General features: G+C 39.6%; 2 long non-coding RNA genes across 2 annotated transcripts in view; both read right to left on the bottom strand.

The window, feature by feature from the left end:
• Positions 1 to 25,621, bottom strand: part of LOC106947157 (uncharacterized) — a 75,867-nt gene that overhangs the window by 11,155 nt on the left and 39,091 nt on the right. Inside the window, exon 2 of the long non-coding RNA XR_001424923.1 lies at positions 2,994 to 3,097. This is a non-coding gene — a long non-coding RNA (uncharacterized LOC106947157). The remainder of the gene's footprint in view (positions 1 to 2,993; positions 3,098 to 25,621) is intronic.
• Positions 18,075 to 24,149, bottom strand: LOC106947156 (uncharacterized). Its single transcript, XR_001424922.1, has 3 exons — positions 24,018 to 24,149; positions 21,749 to 21,753; positions 18,075 to 18,087 (listed from the first exon to the last, which is right to left on the bottom strand). It is a non-coding gene; the product is annotated as an uncharacterized LOC106947156 (long non-coding RNA).

Genomic DNA, 25,621 nt, shown 5'->3' with positions numbered 1-25,621 from the left:
GTTTTGAGGAAAAACTCAGAATTCTGAGATTAAAGTCAAAATGTTATTTTATTTTTTTGGTCCTAACCCTCTTCCATATGCAAGCTCTCTGTATGCTCGGTAATATTTCAGATGCTACATGTGAAATTGGAGGTGAAAGATCGTTTACTGTATTAAAAATGAAAGACTTATTAGGGGTCTGCAGTCAGTTTCTGCAGCATGTCAGTCTGTTGCCTCACCTCAGTTTATCCTGACATCACACAACTCATTACCAGTCGCTGAGTCATGCAGCTTCTTTTAAATCTTGATTTCACTGTTTTCTTTTTAAAGCTTTCATTTCTACGAGAAGCTGCTTAAGTTGGGTCAGAACGCCAAGAATCTCTCTCATTTAGGAGGCGAAGGTAGACGGAGGGGAAAGTCGATCCGCCTGCAGCTTTTTCATAGAGATAAAGCACACTTGATATTAAAATCCTTCCTCAAATTAGAGGCGGATGTATAATTCAGTAGGTGGTGAACATCAGCTGGGCTAAAAGCAGCAGTAATGAGAAGTGGGCTCGGTGCCTCCGAGGTAACGGCCCTCCTGTGTCCGTCTGCTTTAATGTCCGGCCCAAAACACAACGGCTGCACCCACAAACAGGAGTGTGTGCTGGATGTCAGAGGAAACCTCCAGTCCTCCTGTTTTATGATAAAACCATGAAACAACTGTTCCCTCATGTTGAAACAACTGTTCCCTCATGTTCATTTTCCTACTGAGGTCGAACTCTGATGGGAAAGACGAGGATCCGACACGTTTACCACATCCTAACACCAAACTATCTCCGCTTAGCAGGGAGGGATGGAAGATTGATAAATACATGGCTGAACAGATGGATGGAAGATTTGTAGATGGTAGGATGGATGGACAGACAGAAGACTGACAGATGATTGGATGGATGGAAGGCTGAAGAGACGGACGGACGATTGATGGATGGTTGGACGGTTGGTTAGGTGGATGGATGAATGGATGTATGTGTCTGTCAGTCCAGCAGTTGTTTCTGGTTGTGTGTTGGTTGCCATGGTGACCCTCCACTCCACCATTGGTTACTGGTTGTGTGTTGGTTGCCATGGTGACCCTCCACTCCACCATTGGTTACTGGTTGTGTGTTGGTTGCCATGGTGACCCTCCACTCCAGCAGCTGTTACTGGTTGTGTGTTGGTTGCCACGGTGACCCTCCACTCCAGCAGCTGTTATCTCTGCCGCCCCAGCCACCCCCTGAAGCATGAATGATTTAAAGTGAAGGAAAAACAAAGCGGGCTGTCATCCATCGCTCCCAGAAACCCTGACATGCGTCTGCATCAGATCAGTCTGAATACGGTTTAAGCCACAGTGACTGACATGATGAAGATGATGGTGCAACTCAGCAGAGATTCTGAGGCTTTATTGGTTAAAAGCTTTCTGATGGATTTTAGGGCATCTGCAATGTCTCAGACGGCTTTTTCAACTTTTGTAATAAAACCATGAAACGACTCTTCCTTCATGTTGGACTTCACTCTGTTCATTTTCCTATTGCTGCAAACTCTGATGGGAAAAACGAGGTTCATTTATCACATTTATCCCAACACCAAACTATCCCTGCTTAGCTGAAATCACAGACAGATGAACGGACGGATGGATGGATGAATGATGAATGAATTGCAAACATGTGAATGGACCCATGGATGGGAGGATGCATAGATGATTTTATGGACGGATGGACTAATGAACGGAATTTATGGATGATGGATGGACGGTTGGTTGGTTGGATGGATGATGGATGGACTGATGGATGGATGCAGTCCTCTTCTCTGGCTCTGAGGCTCCATGTTGGATCCTCCACAGCTTACTGGTCCCAGCAGACCAGATCCAGAACCAGTCTAAAGATCCCAGTACAGTCAAGGTAGCTAATATTCCCACAAGGGAACAAAGGAGCTGGTTTCCCTGCCAGCAGCCAACAGCCTGGGGACCAGCTGGCTCCTGGGACTCTACCAGGCCGCCACATGGGCCCACCAGAACCAGCTGGGTTCTATCCTGACCCAAACCCTGATACAGGAAGATAAAATAAACTACAACACCTTTTTCAGAGCATCTAAGAATAGTTCACCCAAATTCAGAGATTTTTAACTTTCCGCTGCAAAATTGATTTTGAATTCTTTCCAGAGATTTGTGATTATTTTTAAGTTGAGAAGCCCTGAGAGCTGTGCAAAAACCTTCAGCTGCATTTAGGATCATTCTACGGAACCATTCAGATTTATTTTTATTTTTTGTTTTTGTTCACTTCAGAGGGATGTTTTTTCTGTCCTGCAACACAAGCACAAACCGTTCAGCTCCCTGGCCTCAACAAATTGATCAAGTCCTAACTTCCACATGGTTTTCATGAGTTTGGATGCTGACTTTCCTTTTCCTGCAGAAACACTCTAGCAGGGTTTCTGCAGGTTTCACTAGCTAAAAATTAAGACTTTTTAAGACCATAATGAATAGAATTTAAGACCTATATCTCCACAGAAATGTACAAACTTCACTGACATTACTGGCGACACATTTAAGTTTTTTTAAGACCTTTATGAATGAAGTTAAAGACCCAACTTTATTCATGATGGTCTTATACATAAAGACCTAGCAAAAAAGCTAGCTAGCAAGGGTATGTCAACAGTGAATCACCAGTAGTCTCAACCATCTCAAGACTTTTCAAGACCATTATGAATGGAATTTAAGACCACATAAATGTATAAACTTCACAGTTTAAAACCTTACTATAGATACATGAAGTTAAAACACAAGGATCCCTGCCTTCAACAGGAAAACCTGTTGAATACAGCAGAGTGTCCAAAGAAGAGCTTGAAATTCTTCAAGAAGTAAAGACTGGAACCAGGTTATTTTCTCTGATAAATCTCGTGGTTGCAACATTTGGGGAATAAATGGCCAGAGCTGCTATTAGTCCTGTGTCGTTTCCAAAAATTAAGGATCCTGAGCCAATGCATATGTGGGGGTTGCTTACCATCCAAAGGAGTGGGCTCCACCATAACTCTGTCCAGGAACACCGCCATGAATACAAGGACTTCTACAGCATGGGATGTGCCATCGAAACGCCATTTCCTCCGACTGCAACATAAACGTTTTGGATCTGTGGTTAGTAAACTCCTCACATGTTAAATAAGAACCAGAAATGGACATTTCAGGCAAAAATACTTTTCCAATACTTTTCTCACTCATTGCTTACCATCTATTCCACACCAACATCCAACCTTATAACAACAAACGGCTTGATTTTAATAAATTGCTGTCTGAACAATGCCATTGTAAATAAAGCCTGTTTACGGGACCATCCATATCTTATTTTAGAATGAAACGCCAACCTTCTGCTACAAACGGATCATTTGAGTCCGTCGTCTGTGCAACCAACCGCAGGGTTATGGAGGAGACAGATCTGCTGACTTTTTGTCCTAAAAGGGGAAAAACTTTCCATTAAACGTTCGGCTGTCTGGTCGACTTGGGCGCATGTTTGTTGAGCCAAAGGGAGATGTTCAAACTAATTTCCAACAGGGCCAGGGCTGGACACAAAAAAGCCAGCTCAGTCTCCTCTGTGTGACCGTTAAGAAGGCAACAATGGCCGCCATTGGTCAGAATTTGGTCCAGAAGTTGATTTATAACAAACCAGAGAGGATGAGGAAACTTTTTAAAGCATAATAACCAAGACTGGAAACAACAACAAAAAGAAAACATCCAAATTACCAGCTACCCTTCCATTCCTGTTGGATTTCACACTCGAATTTGTCAAAATAAATAAAAAAAAAAAATCTCTTATTAACTTTGCCATCGTTAAAGGTCATAAAACAAAATAGCCCCTTCAGGGAAGCAGAGGACGGCGTTTTAGCTGCTTGTTGACGTCCACTTTGGTGAGGAAACTCTCCTCTCTCCAGGCCCTCGTGGACAACAAGCTCGTTGACTGTCCACATGCGGGCCAGAGGTCTCCGCTGTCCTGGTTCTGTAGAACCAAAATCACAAGGACTGACCTCAGAAAGAGCCACTTCAGGATGTGGATTTATTTATGTTTTTACACATTCAATTAGAGCCACTATGAACAATCAGTCAAAAAAAGTATGGAGCAAATTTTATACTGCTTTAAAAATAAAATAGTAATCTTTCCATTTGTACGGAAGCACATTGTTGTCAAAGGGAAATACATTTTGAACACTATCACATTATGACACGATACTTAAATTGTATAAATGTAAAGTATAGTACAAATGTGATAATTATATTGCATAATCATATACTGGATGCTATTATGACATATATATGACATATATGTTGCATAAATATAATTTATTGTATAAATGTGATATTACTTTGAATAAACTTGTATAAGTTATAAAAGTAACATTGTATTGTAAATCTGATATTTAAATAGTATAAACTAGCTTTTGCATAAACGTGAAGTACTGTACGAATGTAATAATTAAAATGCATAAACATGATTATGTTGAATAAACCTGTTATTATATTGAATTAATGTGATATTATAATCACTTCTGACCTTTCTGAATGAGCTCTTTTAGGGCGTCTTGTCACTTTAAATCCAAATAAGCTGCAGCTGGCCAGGCCAGTTTCACTTTGGTTGCTAGGCAACGGGCTGGGTTCGGCTGAGGTTGCTAGGTAACGGCACAGAGTGACCGAAAAACTGAACATTTTTAAAACAGGTTGTTTTCCAGATAACAAAAAAAACAAAGTTACTGCTAAAAACCGACTGAGTGTTTTTTTTTGTTTGTTTTTTTTTGTTAAGTGGCTGAGAGTCAAATGGGAGCATTAAAACGTAAAAAAAAAAAAAAAAGAAAAAAAAACCATAAAATATCCTTGACTGCTCACATTTAGGTTTGTGGTTGCAAGATCACAGAAAGTTTAAAGAGAATAAATGCTTTCTGAGGTGAGAAAACCCTCTAATAACGGGCCCAAAATGTGCATTACCAGAGTTTTTCCTTCACCTCAGGGCGAACATTAACTTCTGATTTCAGCGTCTGTTGCAGAAATTGTCACCTTAAGGGAACCTGCAGCTGTGGAGCTAAAAGCATTTACTCAAGTCACACCACTCAGATAAATATTTCAATACTTTGTTCTATGATTTCCAGATTCAGCAACTGTTTAATGCAGGCAGAGGAGTCAGCAGATCTGAGCAGATATAACGTCAGATTCAGGCGCTGGGACAGACGCCCAATGCAAGCGGTGCCGTTTCTGGTCCAGCATGAAGAAACAGAACCAAACACTTAGTAGGACCAGCCGCCATGTTCTGCTGGGTCAAACAGGAAGCAGAGTTCAGCTGATCTTCAGGCGGATCCATTTTACTTCTGACCGATGGAAGACATCCAACGCTGAGGCTTTGAACGTCGCAGCGCTTCATCAAGAGCTGCGACGTTCAACTTTGGAGTGAGAAAAGAGAAACGAGATCAAAGCCTGAGCCGCGGTGATGTTACACAGATCTACATTTCTCTGAAAGAGTCGAGTCCCTGCAGGGCGAAAGGAGGTCATCATACAGAGCTGGATACAACGCAGGCAGGTGTGTGAAACGACATGTAATCAAAACAATAATGTTTTAAAACATCTCAGCCGGGCATCAAGTTACTGCAACAGTAACAAAGAAATGCAAACTTTTTAGATTTTTTATGCTTAAAAACGTTTTCAGGTCATTTATAAAGGAAAGTTGTGATAAAACATGAATAAGTTCAAGTGATGTGAAATTTGAAAGAAAATGATTATTTTCTCCCATTTATAGCACCAAAATTCACACAAAAAGTAGCAATTAATATAATAAAATGCTGAGAGCTTTTCATTATCTACAACAATAAATTTCAGCCCTATTTCATTTTTTTACTCTCTCATATGTTTAACAATTTGAACAGTAGATAAAGCCTCTAATTGCACCGTGTTTTGATATAAAACAAGTCAGATAAACCAGGAACGTGGAAGCGCCCGGCTGAGTGCTCCGGCTTATTAGACCAGAGGACTGCCTGCTTGGTTTATTGCAACGCGCTCCCCCGTCATCCATCACCTTTTAGCACTGCTGATTATCCCAGCAAACGATAATTACACGGCGCAGCACTGCGGAGTGGAGCGCTAACGGTTATCTGACCGGCTGAACAAGGAGAGAGCAGAGCAGGAACGCCGGCCTGACCTCAACCTCAGCGCAGGGCGGCCGCCGCGGCGCGTGAGCGAACACGTGACCACGCTGCCATTGTGCAAATGAGTGGCTGGGTTTGGGTTCAACTGCGCCGGCCACGACCTTTTTCTCCTTTTCTTTCCTTCCCACGCTGCTCTTCAAGGTGGGTTTTCTACAAACGAAGACTGAAAGACAAAAATCGTAATATTTCGGCTTCTTGCTACAGAAAAGATACTTAGCAATATGAAGGATGTTCAGTGAAACCAGATGTTTACATACACTGAATAAAAAGATATTTTTTCTCACTATGTGAAGATAAATCAGATCAAAATTATCTTGATTTAGGTTATATAGAATTACCAAAAATATTTATATTTACTAAATTTTTTTTTTTTAGAGATTTTTTGTAACTTTCTTTGAATTCAAGTGCAATTGGTCAAACCTTATACAAACGTCTGATACAAACAGACACATCTGAGTTAACTGGAGTCACACCTGAGGATTTATTTTAAGGTTACACGCTTTCACACGGTGGGAAATTTAAATAAAATCAGGAAGAGAACTGAACAGCTGCTCCAGTCTGGATCATCTCTGGGAACAATTTACCAGCACATGAAGGCACCAAGTTCAAAGGTCATTATCCACATGGGCTGAATGGCCGCTCAGCAAGGAAGAAGCCATCACTTCAGAAGAAACGTATAAAAGCCAGATTAGACTTTCCAAATGTTCCAAGATCTTCGTTTTTGCAAACATGATTTGTAGTCATTACATGTGGAACTGTTTGACCATAATGACTGTTGGGGACGGTTGTACCATCCTAAATGTGGTTTTTAGTGGTGGCAGCATCATGTTGTGAGGCTGTTTTGCTGCTTAAGGAACTGGTGCACTTCATAAAACAGATGGCATCACAAGGAACGAACATTATGTGGAAATATTGAAGCAGGAAGTAAAATATTGGAAGCAGATTGGTCTTCCAGATTACAAACCAAAGGAAAAAGTCAAAGAATGGCCTAGACAAAGTCCTGATCTTATGGAGAAGATGTGGGAAGACATGAAAAGGCAGAATATTCACCAAATGTATGTAAACATATGAAAGCAAATCTCTAAAAAAATGGCCCAACTATGTTTTCTTAAAAAGTGAATTTTGTTCAGATTTAACTTCAGACTGAGGAGAAACTGCATTTGTTGTATGTAAACATCTGGTTTCTTCTGGTTTCTTCCCAATCCCTAAAATTGTATATTTTAGGGAATGGGAGTAGAGTTGGGTGTAAAGGTAACAGAGGTTCAATCTGGAAAGACTCAGACGGAGAACAAGGAACAATTAAAAGATTTAATGACAGCAATGAATAACAGTTCTTTGGCGCTCGGGCCCCGGCAGCTGATTTGAGCTGAGATTTGATGTGAACTCGATGAACATCCCGATAACTGATTAGGGATGCTCTCCCGGATGAGGGTGGAGATGGGGAGGTGGTGGGTTGAACGCAGCTGGGAAGCGTCTGACGGTTTGGGTGTGGATCCTTTTATGCAGAGCCTGATAGCAGGGTGAGGTCCAGGCTGAGGACGGGGATGAGCATGACGTCGATGGGTGAACGGAGGGGGCGGAGTCTTCCAGCTTGAACCTCTGCTAAAGCTCCATTTGAAAGGGCGTAAAGGAGCTCAGACATGGAGGGATTTGAAGGTGGGAAAAAATCGTAGCCAGATGCCAGTGAAGGTGAATATAAGTTTGAGAGACGCACTGCCATGGATTTCTGAAGGCGAGATTCCTGGAAGCCTCGTTTTATGATGAACTGGAGTCCAAACAGGACTTCATTACCCAGGCAGGAGGTTAAAAAGTGTTTCTGCCTCACTCAGAAAGTGACAAAAGAAGAAAAAAAGTGATTATTTTGAACTTTGGATGATTACTGGGCCTCGCTGGCGAAGACGCTGACATTTTATTTAAATTGATTTTTGAACCCAGCTACATCCACAAAAACAAGCCAGGCAGATCCATTGTCAGCTCCTATTGTGTACTCAGTGCAGATGCCCCAAATATACACAGTAATTAACATCGACTCTCCAAGGAAAACCTTTGTAATAAAGACAAAAAAAAAAAAGATAACTCAACTTTTTGTAATCTAACAAGAAATATAAATGTTGCTGACACAGACAACAGTCCTGAGGACCCTCGGGAATACCAGCAAAAATTAGATTTTTCGAAATTATGACACTCATGCTAACAGCTACTCATATAAGCAGCTATATGCTACTACATCAGATAAAAAAAAATACTTGTGCTAATTGCCACTCAAGCTAACTACTGAAGGTTGAAACTTCTAAGGCTAACTTCTATACAAGCTAACTGTTGCTTATTAAATTGTTGGGCTAAAAGCTTTTCAGGCTAACTGCAATTTAAGCCCATGCTAACTGCTACACTGCCTAACTGTGTAGCAGTTAGTAATACTGCTTCTCTAGCTAGCTGTGTTGCTAGCTAGAGAAAAGCAACACAGTCATTCAAGCTAAAAAGTATTTAGGATAGAAGCTACTTAACTAGCACAATAAAGACAATGACAGAGTTGATTATATGAAAAAGATCAACACTGTTTCATTGAAAGAAGTTATGCTTAGCTTATGCTAACCGCTACACTGACTAACTGTCTCTCAACCTAGCTATTAAATTAGTAGCTGGTAAGAAAGGCAACACAATCATTCAAGCTGAAAGGTATTTAGTTTAAATATTACTTTTTGAGCAGGATAGACATGGTGTCAGACTTGTTTCTGTGAAAATGGTTAGCATAATTTCACTGAAAGCTTATGCTAACAGCTATACTGACTGTCCCTCAAGCTAGCTACTAACAAAGGAAACAATCATTCAAGCTAAAAGGTATTTAGGCTAAATGTTACCTAACTAGCAGGACAGATATAGTGACAAGCTTGATTCTGTGAAAAAGAGATTAGGATTTATTCACCAAAAGAAATTGTAATTTCCTATGCTAAATGCTATGCTGATTAACTGACTCCTCAAGCTAGCCACTAAGAAGCTCAACACAATCATTCAACCTAAAATACATTTAGGCTAAATAACTAGCAGGACAGACAGTGAGGTGTTTGTTTCTGTGATGTAATCACCTAAAGAGTATGCTAACCACTACACTGCCCTCCAAGCCACTTGATGAGAAAGATAACACAATCATTCAAGTTAAAAGATATTTAGGCTAAATGTTATTGGAATACCAAGGTAGACACAGTGTCCAGCTTGATCTTGTGAAAGAGATCAACATATTTTAGCTTAAGCTAAGAAACTGTACTTAGCTTAAGCTAACTGCCCTTCAAGCTAGCTACTAAGAAAGGCAACAATCATTCAAGCTAAAATGTATTTAGGCTAAATGTTACATAACTAGCAGGATAGAGATGGTGTCTGGCTTGATCTCGTGAAAAACAGTTTTACCAAAAGGAAATAGGATTTTATCACCAATAAGCTAGCAAAAGCCACAGGCATGATGTCAACTCTCATTTCTTGGAAGGAAAATATAAAACTACTAGGTTTGTTTAAAACTTTTTCCCACGCTATAGCTATGACCTTTCATATAAATAATATAATATGTGATGCATTTTACTGGTTGAAGAGAGAGCAGAGAAGTTAAAGTTGCTCTGACCGCATTCAGAAGTTTAGCCAGCAGCAGCTAAACTCTGTTTGCTCAACCTTTACAAAGCTTAGCAAGAAACCCAGACCACAGCCAAGAAACAATCACTTTACAAATTCAGCAGGTCACAGCAGCGCTTCAAACTTTGAGAATAAATAGCCAGTGTGAGCTATAATTTGAGGCTGCTGCATGCGTGTGGCAGTGAGCAGGTATATTTGTGTGTAATTATCTCCTCTGCCTCGGCGGTGGTGGGCTCGTCTCATTACCGGCATGGTGGGGTGTCTGTGCTTTCACCGAACAGTGTGGCGTCCCCAGAGGACACGAGGGTGTCCAGTCCTGAGCTACCTGAAAACCCGCTGCTAATGCCTGCAAAAAAGGCCCCCATTTCACCTCATCCACAGAGAATGATGCGTTTACTTGGCTTGACCCATTATTCTGTGTAATTCCCTCTCTCATTGAGCGTTGTTTTCCCCCCGTCGCTGTGCATGTCACGGCCCTCCTCTCCTTATTCAGAGGAGATAATGATAGCACCAATCTCGAGGAGACTTTTTGTGCCTCGTAAAATCGAGAATGCGCCCGTCTGATGCGGCTCGGGTTGTCAAAGACGTGCTTCAGGCGAGCGATGTTGCATCAGGGATCTGGAACGCTGCCCTGGGGTGTATTTCAGGGACCCCGAGTTCACATCTGGTACCTCCGGCTGCAGCCAGAGGTGTCTGTACTTGCTCAGTGGTAATTGCTAATGGTAATTACCAACCTTTTCAGCGAACCAGGAGGCTTATATAAATAAATGAGTGTCGAGCCGGGTATGGCAGTTTCCCAGCAGCGCCTTGTGTCTCCAACGTCGTCCTTCACCCTAATTCCACCACTGGGACCTTGACTGGATCTCCGGCTCTGTGGCACCTATTATGTTCAACTGCAGAGGCTATTAACCAGTGCACTCAAGCTGGATGGCAACTCTGTCTTTCTTTCTTTCTTTCTTTCTTCCCATCATCACTTATTCCAAAGCCTTGTGTGGGCTGATACCTCCTGACCCCTTTTTGAATCTCTTTCAGAAGCCTCTCAAGTTGCTTTCTTTGAGATTCAGTATTGCACTCCCACCTCCACCACTGATAGTCTTGAGACGATCCCCCCTCCGATCCATCGCCGGCTGCGTTCCCCAGGCAGAAAATGGCTGAGATGGCTGGAAGGGGATTGGCCTAGGGTGCAATCCCCCCTTACAAATCCAAGTTTGAGGCAATTTTTAAGTCTTGGAAGGGGGGATGATGTTGAGAAAAGTATACGGGTTGCTCAGAACTCATCCCTAATTAGGCTGTGAGCCTTCATTCAGCACATTTATAGTCTAATAAGGCATGGAGAGTGTGTGGCACACTGTGATTTAACAGACGTTTGCCTTAATACATGTCAGCTGTAACAAACAGCACCAGGGGACGGGATAGACCCCCCTCTGTTCGTCTTCTCCACTAATTATCCCAAATGTTCCCGTCTTTGCAGTCGGTCCGGTTCTCAGAAAGCGGCCAAAACAAGGCGAGGCCGCATCAGAAATACTCAAAAACCATTTAATCCACCTCCGGGGCATGCTAATGTAATTGCTTTTTTGATTAATTGCGCCGGTAGAACAAAGACAAATACGATCTTCTTCTTGTTTTCAAATTAAAGTTCAACGAGACTTGGCCATGAAACCTATCTCTTCATTTCGGGTTTTAATGAAGGGTTCATGAAATGTTAATTTCAATAACCGTCCTCCAAAGGTTCATGCAAACGTTGCTGGTTTTGACCTGCTTTCTTTGGGAAAACTCAACATTTCTGTCGATGAAGCATCATTTATCTGTCAATTTCTCTTCAAAGCAATTTTCAGCCTTTAGAGGGGATTAGTTCTCTGCAGAAAATGGACTCCTGTCAGTTTGACTGCATTGACAGAACTAAGCTAAAACCTTCTTTTTTTTACAAGAGACAGCAAGAATCGTCTCAACAGAGGGAAAAAATGATATGAAGTAAACTTCTGCTTATGTGGCCTCTGCTCTCAGGGTCTCGGTGTCACTGTTACAGGGAATTAGCTTATTCCCATTAAGCTAATATGCTAATTAGTGATTCTGTGTTTTCCCCTCACAAAGTGCGTCACAGTGTTCTGCTGGTTTCAACAAAATTAAAAATTTTTTCAAATAAGCAGCTGTTTTCCAACTCTGCATACTTTTGGTTTCTATCCTCTGTCAGGATGTTTAGAGATTTACATTCATTTAGCAACTCTTGTACTGGATACACTCTGGTATTTATGTGTTCAGGGATCAAATTTAATTGTAGTTTGTGTGATTTAATGATAAAAATACAACATTCACAAAATAAATAAGTAATACATTTTTTAATTACAAATTAACCACAAATGACTGAGGTAACCATTAAAGCAATTCACTTTGTCATTTAAGCTTGGAGCATGTTGAGGTGAGTCATTGTTGGCAACCAGGAAAACCTGGACTGGAGTTTTAGTAGTATGAGTATTTTATCAATCAAGTGGAATGGATTTTTTTTTTTTTTTACAAATTGAAAGGAAGTATTTTTTTATTTTAAATATTAGGGTGTGACATCTTAAATAGTTTTATTTGCACTGCAGAACTATAAAATCTCACCAAGTAATTCTGGTTTAGTTTTAGTGCAAATATCTTAATACACTTGAATTAAGACAAAATTAACTTACAAGTAACTTTTCTGGAAGATACAGATCTTGTTTTAAGTAAATAATTCCTTAATATTGAAAAAAGGATATTATTTACATGTTATAAGTGAAATAATCTGACATTGGAACTGGAACTTTATTGACTTAAACAAGCAGCTCTATCTTAATCATCATCAACATAAACCTTTCAGACAAAATTAGCTATAATTAGCAGTAGCAAGTATGGAATTAGTGTTTATTACATAAAATAAAGTATAACTGTGTGATATCAGCCTTTATGTATTTGTATACATTTACAGGATGTTGCTGTATTAAATGTGGCGTCCCTCAGGGCCCAGTTGTTGGCCTTTTCCCCTCTAATTGTTTTTCCTTGAATACATTGGTTGAAACCTTCTATGCTGATTATATTCAGCCATTTCTGCATCTTCACTCTATAAACTGAAGCTGCTTTGGTTGTGATTTGTAAACTGGGATTGTTAAACAAGGCATTTTTTGACTCTGAAGCACAAACATAAAATCTAAAAAGGAAATGTTCAGAGACATTGAGGAATCTTGGAGAACTTAAAAGATTATAGACAAGTGGAATCTAAGTTTTTTAGTAAATTATGAATAAATTTGGATTGGATTGGTAAATTTCACTGCAAAAACACAAAACCTTATCAAGTATTTTTGGTCTAGTTTCTGCTGCAAATATCTTTGTATATTTTAAATAAGACTAAAACAGCTTACAAGGAGCTTTTCAGAAATATAAATAAGCTTATTTAACAAAATACTAGTTCAACTGGCAGATTTCTTCACTTAAGGAAAATAAGTGAAAAGTAGAACAAAAACTGTTTTATTTTTATTAATGTTCAGCAAACTCCTATATCTTGCTAACAAATTAGTTTTGTATTATTTCAAGTTTGCAAAGAGAAACTAAAACAAAAATACTTTTTGTGTTTTTGCAGTGCAAATATATTTAAAAAGGAAAATGAGAAAAACTGCGTCATAGTGGCTTAATTTAAGCCTGTATCCGTTGATACTGTTAGTCAAAAAGTTCCCTCAGTACCTACTTCTGCCATCTAAACTACTGCTATTTATCACAGTCTGACTCCTTATGCTATATTGTTATGAAAATTAATGCCAAAAGCTCCTAATTGCCCGCCTTTATGCTTTCCTTCAGGAGTGTCGATCATTAATAATTACTGATATAAGTGAAACCGCATGCAGAGCTTTCTCATTACGTAGGCAAAAGTGAACTACTTAGCAAACGCCTTCGGTGGCGCGCTAAGGAGGCGCTCCGGAGACCGCAGGTTCTTCCACGCCGAGGTGCGGCGACAGCTGCCGTCTTCCGAGGGTTTAAAGCGGAGATTTTCTGCAGTATCTGTAAGCATTTATGCAAGCAGGAGGAGGAAAGCCGAAGCGGGAGGAGAGGGACTGCACACAGAGCCACTGCGCTGCTGACAGCCTCATCTCTGCTGCTCAAAGCTTTCCGTCTGACGTGCAGCGGAGAGCGAGACAGGGCAGAGGAGAGAGGACAGCGATGCGATGTGGTAAGGGTCCATTAGCATTCCTGCTCTCAACCTGACACTGACAGCTGACACCGACCTGGTGTCCAAGGTGAGCAGGAGACAAGCACAGGAAGCAGAAACCCCCCAGAGGCCGCGCTGTCGTGTGTTTTCATGCTGTTCTTGGTTTCCTGTCCGCTTGTAGCAGAGAGGATTCTAAATATCACGGTTCTGTGACACATGTCGACGGTTCTGACCCTGCTGCCCCCCAGCCGGGCCGTCACCATATCATCTAACAGCCCACAATGAGGCGTCACCTTATCTGACTGATGCCCTGCATATTTATTCGGTTTTATTCCATATCTGCTCCGGGTGACCTCTTCGCTCGCCTCCAGGCAGGGGAGCATTTTGAAACGGTGTGAGAGAAGGTGAACCAGTGATGGTTTTCACATAATAAATAAATATTTTTCACAATGTTATGTAGTTATGCACATGCTTGGTCCCAACACACATGCTCTATTCAGAATGACACATTTACTTCAACGTTTAATCATGTTTAACACACATTTGGATGGTCTGTGTTCTGTACAAAACATGTTTGCATTTCTAGCATCTTTGTTTCTCAGCTCTTAATTGGTGCTGATTGAGCTGCTGCTGGCCACACCCCCAACTCGATGTTGAAATGGCTGCAAACAGACGCACAATTATACAACCATACATCTTTGAAAAGCAGAAGTGAAGCCTCGTGCGCAACTAACAAGAATGCAGCAAGTGGTTTCTGGATGGTAAGTCAACAACAAAACACTTATCTTTTCTGGCAGCTATTATATAACCGTAAAACCAGCTGACCAAACATGCTGGAGCTCCGCTTGGGTTGCTAGGTAACAGGGCTGGGATTGCAGTTCCTGCGGATTTGTGACTCAACGATCAGGAAGTTTCTGATACAGCTCATTTTCCAGACACCAAAATACAATAACCTATTGTCAAAAACAGCTGGGTGTTCTTTTTAAGCATATAGGGCCCAAAGGGAGGTACAGAAATGTGCAAAATGTAAGTTTGGAAAAAATAAATCCCCTATAACTGCAATAACACGTTTTATATATGTAACCATCAAATGTTCATAGTCCAAAATTGAAGACATATAAATGAATGCCTTCAAAAAATATCTTGATGCATGTTCTGCTGAGAAGGTGAAGTTAATGGTGACTTCATTCATTCATTCAGAATATGCACAGATTAATTTGTTTTCTGATTGTCAGATTAAGTATTTTTACATTTAGATCATAGCAGTAATACAGAAAAACAACCAAATTTGACCCGTTGCTCAATACAAACAATGATTGTTTGGAGCAAAAATGCATTTTGCCATAAAATCTGGAGCCTTGTCTGACATTATAATTATGTTATAATACAGTATTCTCTCAGCTGTGAGTAGATTTACATCTCTGCCGCTCTACATTTCAGCTTTTCCCCCTTAAGTTAAACTCCGTCTGACTGGTGTGCAGAGAAACACGGTTGGCAGATGTTGTGAGGTCGAACGCGAGTCTCAAAGAGCACTCCCTGCAGTAATTTTCCCAACCACTCTCGAGAAGTCTGTTATGTTGAAATCAAGGTTCTTTTCTGCAATTCAGAGCTGCAATCAATCACATTTTAGATGCCATATGTGTCAGAGATGCAATTAAGAGTTTGTTCTGAGAAACGGCAATTTGCCATATCAACAGATGACTTCCAAACGTCTCTGATGATCGGGTTTTTCAGGGGAGTCTGCTTCTTTTTCCTGTTCAATTAGAGAAATTTTATTTTTTTCTTTTTCAGGGAGGAAGATTGAGTTATTGAAGGCATTTTAGGGGGTGTAGGACGTTGGAAACTGGCTGGATTTATAAGCTCATTAGGAAAACAGAAGCAGCCTGACTTTGTCTGACCTTGACATGCATTTGGTAGGATGTTCACTCCTGGGAATGTTGAGCATCTTACTGAGAAATGATGAATTTCACATTGTTTATGAATAACCATCAGCAGATTTTCCACTTACAGTGCAAACAGCACTTAAACCCAGAATAAGTCGGGGTCCCAACTGTGAGCCCTGTGGAACACCAGAAATTATCACTTTGTGATGAAAATCTGTGTTATAATTCTCCTTATTATCATTTAAGTTAAGTAATTCATTAATGCGCTAATAGCATAGCTAATTTTTTTGTTTAGCCCTTTAGCTAATGCTTAGCACACTTAGCACTCCCCAGATACAACCATAAACTTTAATCTAAGTAAAATTTGTTATCGACCCAAACGAAGTGGTTCATGATCTGAAAAGTGTGGCGTGCATTTGTTTTCTGCCCCACTTACTCTAAACTCATCAAATAAAATCCAGTGCATGAGTAAAATAGACCCAGACCTGTTTGTAATTTAATACTGAAAGCAGTATGAATTTGTTTATTTATTTTTTAAAAATAAAAAATAAATAAATTCTAAAGTTTTGTAGATAAATTCTAAAGTTTATTCTGGTTATATTACGACTTCATTCTTGAATTACTACAACTTTGTTTTCATGCTATTATGACTTTATTCTCAAAATATTACAACTTTATTTTCACAATATTACACATTTTTCTCGTTATATTACGACTTCATTTTTGCTTTACTATGGTTTTATTCTTGTGATATTACAACTTTACTATCATTATTTCTATTTTAATTCTTTTTTCTTAGCCTGGCCCTTATATTTAGTCGTGAAACCTAAACATTTTTGCTAGATTTCCCATGTAGGCGACACAGATTCAAATCAGGTGTTTGGTCCTTGTGAGCTTTTATCTTGCTGGTATTTTCTTGTCTATTTCTCATGACTTCTCTTTCCAATTATTGCCGGTTCTGTAGCAGGGCATCAAAGGATGATGGGTGCTGAAATAATAAGGTTATAAAAAGGAGAGCGAGCCTCGATAAGGAGCCATCGTGGCCTCTCCGGTACGTCTCAGTCACTCTATCGTGGCTGTAATCTCACCTTTTGAAAAGTACCAGACTTTCACTTTGCTTTATTATCAAGGAAACGCTGTGTGTTTGAGATGATCTGATAGCAGGGAAGCAGAAAAAAATGCAGACAGGACTGAAATAAAGTGGTTTTGCAGAGATTTCTGCTCACCTCCTCATTAGACCACTTAGCGCCCTCCCGGTGCATAAACCCACGTAAAGACATCGGGGGAATCTGACCCTGACTGGTCCTGATTTCAAAGCACATTTGCATGATATCCCCTCTGAGTCCAAATGTACAAAGATTATGTGATGGAACATGTGTGGTATGTGATGTCTTGTCTGCTCACATCAGCTCGGGCATTACTCTTCTGCACCCCGCGGTCTGAACATTACAGTATTTTCTGCATGTTCCTCCTTTGTGATCAAATGGCGTTGTCAAAGGATCGGACAGGTGACCCCTGGGCAACGAGCTCGCGTCCAAGTCTCTTTCGGACTGGCTTGATTTTACCTAGCAAGCCCGGTCTCTCTGCATTAGCCGCACTACCAATCAAGAGTAACTCAAAAATATTACTGCCAGGCCTAAGAGGCTTTTGGAAAAGACGTGACTATTAGCACAAAAAGCATGTTTGTTGTTTCTCCCTTTGATTTCCTTAAGTTGCAATAAAAATAATGTATCACCACTCAAGTTATTAGTTATGATCAGGACAGTTGAGTGCTTGGACATGAAAAATGGAAGAGTTTTGCATTTAAAAAACAAGCAACATTAAATTAGCCAGGCAGGAATAAACAAAAGGAATATTTTACAAAGCTAAGAACAACTTTCCTTTGTGAGTTGAGAGCATGTTGGGAGTGCAGCAAGGTTATTATAGTTAACAAAACAAACAAAATAACAAAAAACTGAAATTGAGAAAACATTTTTGTTAGCAGTAATTAGCAGGAAAATACTATAACTAACTGGGAAATAAATATATTATGCGCTTATAAAACTAACTGAAATTTGTTTTTGTGTTCATTAAAGTATTTATCAGCCTTTCAAAACTGCAGGGAAAACCAGCTGAGCGAAGGTTCTTGGGTTGCTAGGTAACGAGGCTGGACTTCGCTGAGGTTGCTAGGTGACGAGGTGGGGTTGCTAGGTGACGGCCGTTTTCTAGTCAGTCTGTTGTTCAACAATAACTGAATACATTTGTTGTTTAAAATCAGGGCTAAAATCCAATCTATTTAGAGTTGCTTTCCATTTGTTCTCCATAATAAATGGAAAATTGACCAACATATTTGATGTGTTGACAATGCTACATAATAAAATATAATCTCTATTACTGGTTTGTCAACTGGTGACTAAATTAAGTTTATATGAGTTTTGATTTTGTGTTTTTATGACTGAACTGCCATACTGATTAGATGTGTTATTCTAATAATCTTGATTGGTTTATTGGAAATAGTATCTTCTGTTGAGTTTTTATTTCCCGATCGATTTTAGCATCATCACAACACAATTCTTGGACCTTTTCGAATTCTGCACCTAAAATGAACCAAAGAATAAAAAAGTTAAAACTACTGCTACAACACAAACTAAACTGAACAATATTGAACCAATAATAATAAAAACTAGCAAGCACATTTTAAAAAACTAACCGAATTAGACAAACAAAAGGTCCCAATGAAATAAAACTAAAATGAGAACTGAAAAACCGTGGCGTGTAGACGACGTTTTTAATTAATCTGCAGCGTTTCACTGCTCCATCTGTTTGTTCTGCCTGCATGTGTGAGTTTTTCTCACTGTGCTTATCTCTTCACTAAGTGTGACCTCCCTCTGTTCACCTGTTCCTCTCCATTTCCTTCGGTTGCTGTTAGTGATTGCTCACCGAACACTTCCTCGACTTTGAGGCGACAAGAGTGAGGCGCTTTTAACACCGTCGTATCGCATCATTATTCACGCTGGGCGCGCCGCGTTCGAGGGCTTTCTCTGAGTCTGGAAACATGATGAGTCTCGTTCCCAAAGTTAGTCACATGTTTCAGCAGTGACTGTGAAAAGGAAAAACACCCCAGATTAGCTGTTTTGGTAAATTCGGGTTGTGAGGAACATTATTTAATCAACAGCAAGAACAACAACTATTACAAAGTTGTTTTGGTCTAGTTTCACTTGAAATGAGTCAAAACTAACTGCAAGTACCGTTTTTGAGAAAAATAGCAGCAGAAAGTTATACTTCCATTGGCAGATTATTTTATGCAAGACATTTTCCCATTTTATAAGTGAAATAATCTGTCAGTGTAACTATCATTTTTCACCAACATTAAGAATTATGACTTAAAACAAGTTCATTTTTTACTGAAAAGTTATTGTAAGTTAATTTTGTCTTATTTTTAGAGTACTAAGATATTTGCACTAGAAACTAAACCAGAAAATACTGTTGAACCAAAGGGCTGAATGAAAGCCCTTTGGCTTAGCCCTGTTGTTTAGCAACCCCAAACGGAGCTCCAATAAGTTTGGTCAGTTGGTTTTACTGCTGTACAATGGCTGCTGGAACAGACAAGTGTTTTGTTGTTGACTTACCATTCAGAAACAACTTGCTGCATCTTTGTTGATTGTGCAGGAGCCTCCAGTTCTGCTTTTCAAAGATATACAGCTGCATAATTGTGCATCTGTGTGCAGCCATTTTCACGTGGCCAGCAGCAGCATATTTGGATTTAAAGTGACCAAACGCCCTAAAACTAAATGAAAAGACTAAAATCCCATCATCTAAGAATAATTTAAATTAATAAAATGTGCAACTGCATAACATTCAACACTGATCATCATTCTGTATATTCTGAAATGATTCAAATGCTTCCAGCCAGTAACAGCTGCCTCACTTATCCAAATTTAAAAGACTGGGAGTCATTTTTGTGATTGCTAAGGAACTTCTGTGAGTCAACACTCCCAGCAGGTGTGACTGTTGACTCAAGTTCTTCTAAAACTAGCTGTAAACAACCAAAAAGTCAGTCAGAGAATCTGCAGACAGCCTTGTGCTAAAACGACTCACGCGGTATTAAAGGCTGTCGCCTCTGATTTGACAAACCTCCTTCCTGCCAGCTGAGCCAATGTGAGAATGAGAGCGAGTGCTGGGTTTAACGAGGCACATGTGACCAGAATTTATTTAGTGATTTCATTTTTAAGTTTGTCAAAGACATATCTTTCACTCTGCAAAAAAACAACAACTAGAAACCCAGAAATGAATGCTATAGTTTATAAAAAAAAAACAAGTTCATTAAAAAATTTTTCCACAAAATCCCTCATTGAGATTTTAGCCTGGTCAGTTCTGCCTGTTTTACAACTGCACAACTTTGAAAAGCATTAGTAGAGCCTCCTGCAAAACCAACAGGAATGCAGCAAGTGGTTTCTGGATGGTAAGTCCACAACAAAACTCTTGTCTTTTCCAGCAGCCATTGTACATACAGCGGTAAAACCAGCTGACCAAATGTGTTGGAACTCTGTTGGGGTTGCTAGGTAACAGGTTTGGGCTATCCTGGGGTTGGTAGGTATCGGGCTACGCTTTACTAATTAGTGACGTTACATTCAGAAAGGTTTCTGGAATGACTCATTTTCCAGATACCAAAAAACAAACCTATTGCCAAAAAAAGAGGCCAGATGCTTTTATTTTGGAAATAATCTCCGTTATCTCTCATCTTGTTTTCCCATTATTACCTAAATTTCATGGGAACATCCGTTAAACATACTGGGAAGAACCGGATGGACTGACGACTGTATGAGAAACTAGACAAAGGGATCAACTGACTGAATTTCGGTTTTACATTCTCCCTGAAATCAACAGTAATTGCAAGTCAACTAAACTAAACAAAAAGAACAAAAAGTTCTTTGTTTAGATAGAAACATTTTCGAAGACAAGAAAATTTCAGAAATCATTAAAGCCTTAAATGTGGAAAAGTTAAAACCCGCAGCATGTTTCCGTTTCATGCAGAAGTTACCCATCAGAACGGCAACAACAGAGTCGGTTGCAGCAATTAGGGAAACAAGAGGAATGCTGTACATTAGCACAAAAGAAAGCAGCTAGAGTTAGCAGAGCAAATTAAATATGAAACAAAGCAGTTTCAGATTTGCTCACAGAATCATGATGGGCTTTTTACAGCCGTTTTAAACCAAGGTCAAACACCTTTAGCTCAAACAGATGGCTTCTGCCACAAGCACCCCACATGATACAGTCTAATTGGCATTACCGCATTATTTATTGACCATTTACTGATGGTCAATTAGGCTACCTCACTGTTTGCTTTCATTTGCTAACCTGCAACTCATGAGGACCTGTCGAATTCCAACTAATTACATTCACACATCATATGGGTGGTTACACAACATACTCACATCTCCACTTGAAACCCCGTCTGCTTTCCGCTGTGTTATTCGTTGTGCTATGCACAAATTAAAAAACAATTATAATTTTTTAAGCTCTTCCTCTTGAAATGAGACTTTCTCGTTTTCTTTAGATGCTAAACTTTCTGTTTATTTGTTTTGAGTAAAGTTTTTGCTTTGACCAAACAGTAGATGAAAGTTATACTGATTTTATCTTTACTACCCGTTAGCTCTGATAACGAGGGTTCCTTTTTCAAAGTCAGGTTCAAATAAATATTTAGCTAGCAAGCACAATATTTAGCATTATTAAGTTAAGAATGAAATAGGTAGTATGCAAATTATCTCATTTTCACGTGCAAGTGTAAAGGTTGAGTTGGTCGTGCAAAAGGGCATGGAGTCATTTAGACACAAAAAACTAATCAAAAAAATAATTTTAAATGATATATTCTTTTTATTACTAGCAATATGTCACAAAGACAAAAATATAACTGAAACTCAAAAACAATTCTTAGACTAACTTGTCCTCAAATTAATAGCCACTCTAACAAGAGCTCTAGCTGTATGGCAGTTAGGCTAACAGCAATGCAAGCTAACTGCATCTTAAGCCTGTATCCAATTAGACCAGCTAATTAAGCTAAAGGATAGACAGGCTAACTGCTGTTGAAATGAAAATCTATTTCGAAAAATTGCTGCTTATTCTAACTCAACTTTTACTTAACAGCTACTTAAGTTACTATGACTCAAACTAAAAGTCACTCAGTCTAAATGCTACTTTAGTTAATAAGGCTAATGGCTAGTTAAACTGAGATAAAGTTTCTTAAGCTATAGCCAACTTTCGCTTATTGGCGGCTGCAAACAGATGCGCAATCATACAACCGTACATCTTTGAAAAGCAGAAGTGGAGGCCTCTGCACAACCAACAAAAAGGCAGCAAGTGGTTTCTGGATGGTAAAACCAGCTGACCAAACATGCTGGAGCTTGGCTTGGGGTTGCTAGGTAACGGGCTGGGCTTTCTAATTTGTGACGTTACATTTGGAAGATTTTTATTTTTGAAACAACTCATTTTCCAGACACCAAAAAACTTGAACTTATTGCCAAAGAGTCCCTGCGTGTCTTTTTCTAAGCACCTGCGCTGCTTTTGGATGTAGTAGAAACCCAAATGGAAGTCCAGAAACATGCACAATGTGAAATTTTACGTAATCAGTCGCCTTAAAACTCGTCAATGGTTTTTAATTTCAAAGCTCAGCTCCCATTTTTGATGCACATTTAGTTTTGCTAATTAAACTTTTGCTCTCCTTTTGCCAAACTTCACCAAACTTCTGAAAATGCTCGACAGCTAAAGGCTAACGGCTAGCTCTGTGAGACACACGTGAAGCCAGGTGAGCTGCAGGACCCCCACCTGGTGCTGAACGCAGCACGACACCGGGCGACGTTCGCTTAATGAACCTCACTGGCTGTCACCACACTCCTCACTTTCCATTTCATTTGTTTATTCATTCATTATTATCTCCTGCTTCTCCAATTAGGTTGGTTTTGCATCAGAGAGACAGAGGTGTTTGCAAGATCAGAATGACGGCAATGTCTTGGGCAACTAAAGAGTTGGCATTGAAGGGTAATGGTCCCACCCACAGGCAGGCAGATCTAAGAGGGTGATTAACGAACTCCCCGGGGAGAAACCCAGCGGGGGGCCGGCGTGTAAGCGAATGCCTTCATACTTTTTCATAAGCTTTATTCCCATTTAACTTTCTTTTATCTCATGTTTTATATTGCAGAGTAATTTCACATCTGCCCCTGATGTTCGTCGAAAACAAGCAAACACGTCTTCCTGTTTTCCATAATAATGGGAAACATTTTGCTCACGCGATGCCGACAGAGCGAGCGGCTTCCATCAATCTAAATGGGACTCAACGATGCAGCCCCTAGATTTCCACCGACGTCCCCAGGAGAGCCGGGATTCACAAAAGCAGCTCAGATGGTTGGATAAGTCGAGCTCAATCTCCAACGAAACATAGAGGCCTATTTTATCAAGCTATATAAAGGCCAGGTTGATGGGGTTCTAAAAATATGGTGGTCTTAAATTTCTAGACATTCTCGCTCTGATAAAAAGGATACAGCAACTCACTGTTCTACTTTTTCTTTTTTCCCAGAGATGTGCTCCGTATGTCTGCCCTGAATTTCAATGAGAAAATCCGTCTCTTTATCACTTTGTGCAACACTTTCAGTCTCCTAATCTCCTAACCTCTGTTTTATTGCCACGCTGTCATCAAAGTCTTCAACGCCTGCCATTTGTCACGATTTCCTACTCCCAGCAGGCCGTGCGGTTCTTCAGACCCACAGCTCTCCCAATTACAGTCACAATGAGTGCATCGTTTACACCGCCTCTGATTGGGATCATGCTTGGGTTGCATCTTTTTCCTTGACAGAATATTTATGCGTTTGACACCAGATGCACGGATCTATAAAATGTGGTGAAGATGATGGATGGTGGTGATGATGATGTCTAGGCTGCTGGAGGTTTTCATGAGCTCTAAAAGATGCTGGAGAAGGTTAAAGGAAACAATCCGGACGAACAGAGAAGAGATTGGTTACAGTTGACCCAGGACTGGATCCGATGTTTAAGACGATGAGGCAAAACAGAAACATTGCAGATCAAGAGTTATCAGATTGGGCAGGTTGGCTGGAAAGGACAAAACTTTTAATACAATCTAAGCATCTTATTGGTTAATTTACTTTAAAATCTCCAAATTTGTCAAACGTGATGTCATCAAGAGCTAATTCAGGGGCAACAAACTCATTTTGGTTTTGGCCAAATCAACATCATAAATGCTCTTAAAGAGCCGGTTGTGCCAGAATGTATTGATAAAACCTGATCACAAACTGTTAAAATATCAATTAATTCTTAAAATTAAATAATATTATCAAACATTTTCAGTCCCTCCAGGATTTTGTGATTCTTTTTGTGGTCTTTTGTAATAAAAATCAAAGTGTTTGTGGTACTAATTTGGAAATATTTGTGATATTTATGATGATAAATGCGACTTTTTATGGACTATAGTCTGACAGCTGTTTAGTACAGGTAAGAAAGTTTTTGACAATTTTTGAGAAAAATCTGCAATAAACTCCCATTAGGAGGGATTTGTAGATTTTGTGTGAATTTCCATTTTAATTCTCAAGAAACTGGAGGGACTGATTGATATAACAGATAAAAACTGCACTGATTTGATTGAAAACAATATTTAAGCACACTTAGTGTTTAGAGGGTCACAAAAAAAAGCTACTGCGGGCCGGATTTGGCCCACCGGCCTCGAGTTTGACACTTGAGTTAAGTCCCCTGGGATTTGTTTCTGGTCAAAATATAATAAAATAAAACCAAAAATGTTGTGAAATGTCACAAGTCTGAATGCAGCCGATGACATATGGGACACCAGACATGATTTTCATTAGAGGTTGAGATTTTTTACTGTTTTTCTAAGAGATGGGTGGTTTTTACTTTGTTTTTGGGCTGGAAACAGTCAGTGCAAGTTGTCTTTGGCTGGAAAAGAGGTCAGTGGTTCTGTCACACAAGACAACCACAGACAACTAAATCATCCCAGAAGCAGAGATTTCTTCTCCCAGAAAGCTTTTCTCCTAAACGGCCCATTATCACAGGGTGAACCCGGGTTTACGGCCTGTACTGCTTTGTTTTTTGGTTTTCTATCTAAGTCAGACATCATGTTTGTAAAACACAAACTGGAAGTTCTGCTCTTTTCATACGTCACGGCTAACCGCTAGCTATTAGGATATAATATATTCAAGCTACATCCAGATGCTGCTTTGTGGTTATATTTATTTTTATACAGTTTATATACAGCTGAAACAAAGCTAACATGTTAGCTATCCAAGCTAATAACTAGTCAAGGTCAGAGATGTTCAAAACAACTGATAATCAGGCTAACTACTACTCATCCTCAAGATATCTAAGCTAACAGCAACCAAAGCTAACAGCCACTCAAGCTAAAAACTACTTCAACCTTTTAAAGCCAATAGATACTCAAAGAACCAATCAATGAGTTTCTCAAGATAAAGTATATTAAGCTAATACTTGCTTAGCTAATAGCTAATGAAGTTTATAGTGAGCTAATCTAAGCAGCATTCAGACTAAAGCCATTTCAATCCAACAGCTACAAAACAACTAATCAAGCTAATAACAAATCTAGGAGCTACTCAAAATAATTTTAAGCTAACTGCTACTTAGCTAACAGCAAATCAAGTTTACAGCAAGCTAATCTAGACACCATCAACACCCAAAGTGCTAAGCTAACAGCTACGTAAAGCAACAGCTACAAAGACTAACAGCTTTAGTGAATGGAATAATACGTCTAGCTTTAAAAGTGCTACTTTCCTCTTTGCAT

The sequence above is a fragment of the Poecilia latipinna genome, unplaced genomic scaffold (assembly GCF_001443285.1).
Source record: "Poecilia latipinna isolate Pla-1442-1.1 unplaced genomic scaffold, P_latipinna-1.0 Scaffold226, whole genome shotgun sequence".
Lineage (NCBI taxonomy): Eukaryota > Metazoa > Chordata > Actinopteri > Cyprinodontiformes > Poeciliidae > Poecilia > Poecilia latipinna.
This window is presented reverse-complemented; position numbering and strand designations above follow the sequence as displayed.